General features: G+C 48.7%; 1 long non-coding RNA gene across 1 annotated transcript; it reads right to left on the bottom strand.

Annotated features, from left to right (window-relative positions):
* Positions 1–337: 337 nt before the first annotated feature.
* LOC117850858 (uncharacterized) lies at positions 338–1,294 on the bottom strand. Its single transcript, XR_004639379.2, has 2 exons — positions 747–1,294; positions 338–560 (listed from the first exon to the last, which is right to left on the bottom strand). It is a non-coding gene; the product is annotated as an uncharacterized lncRNA (long non-coding RNA).

The raw sequence follows: 1,294 nt of genomic DNA, 5'->3' as shown, positions 1-1,294 counted from the left end.
ATGTGGTCTACCACACCAGTGGGGATACTCTCCTCCCTGACATTTAAAAAAAGATTGTTTACTTGAGACTTGGAAATTTCAATTAAGTTTTGTAAAGTTTTGCACTTTGCATGCTCCATGGTCAAGTATTGCACCTTTAGCGGTGGTCGCCGTTTGTTTGAGCTTATTTGAGAATAGATTTTCTAAGAATCCATATTTTCTGAGAATATGCTGCGAGACAATCTGCTGGTTAGATAAGCTGGAAGTTTAGCAACCCTGAGCAGTTGATTATCTGTTTTGAGTGTAAAATAATACATATGCCACTGTGGCTGATAATAGTTCATTTCATTCATGAGTATAAGCAGAAGATGATTTTGACAATAATTTTAAAGTTTGTAACATACAAATTTTGATAAAATAGTTAATAATGCATTTCAAGTTACCGAACTGGCCAAGGCAATCAGTGGTAGGGTTTTACAAATCAAACAATACTCATTAGTTAAACAAGCACAAGCAAGACCGACCTGCAACTCTCGAATGCTAGCGTGTGCTGGAGCCTGGAGCCTAGAGTGGGAGCAAATCTGAGAAAGAAGAGAAAGAAAGCACATCAATTCTTGGGAACGAAACTTAGAGAAGTAAACAACTAAATTTTCAAACGGAAAGAATCTGTTAATTGGTTATCAGATTTTTCACACAGGAAAAAACGCATATTGGGCACAGAGAGGAAGGAGATCTTGAGCATGCACTGCAAGAGGAACGAGGAGCACCTAGTCATGTCGGGATGCAGCCGCGCCGGGACGCCGCCTCAGGGCCTCCTCAATGTCGCGCTGGCTTCCTGCTCACTGCGCTGCGCCGCGCCTCCCTTCCTAGTCGCTGTGCCGCGCCGTGCCCATCCTCCTACGCCCGCCCACCTAGCCCCGCAAGTTGGTCCCCCAGCCTCCATTCTTGGCTGGCGCCGAACGAGTGGTTGGAGGAGGCACCAAATCTATGGTGGGGGAGATACCAGAGTTGGAGACGCGACAGCCTGGAGGTGGCGGCAGCCGGTGAGCACGCTTGAGGAAGGGGAACGGGAGGGGCAGAGGGTATCGGTGGAAACCGATTCGATTAATCGCGTACCGTGTGAGCACATGCACGTAGGGACTAGGGAGAGGGGTCTCGCGGGGCGGTACCGTGTGGTGCCCGCCGCCCATTCGGCGGGATTATTGGCGGTCCGCTGCCGCACCGCACCGCGCGGTGACCGCGAAAACAAACGGGGCCTTAAATTTCTAGCTTTTTTACTATCAGCATGCCTGTGGTTAGTCACCGAGTATCTAAT

This window comes from Setaria viridis, chromosome 3, assembly GCF_005286985.2.
Source record: "Setaria viridis chromosome 3, Setaria_viridis_v4.0, whole genome shotgun sequence".
In the NCBI taxonomy this organism is placed as follows: Eukaryota; Viridiplantae; Streptophyta; class Magnoliopsida; order Poales; family Poaceae; genus Setaria; species Setaria viridis.
This window is presented reverse-complemented; position numbering and strand designations above follow the sequence as displayed.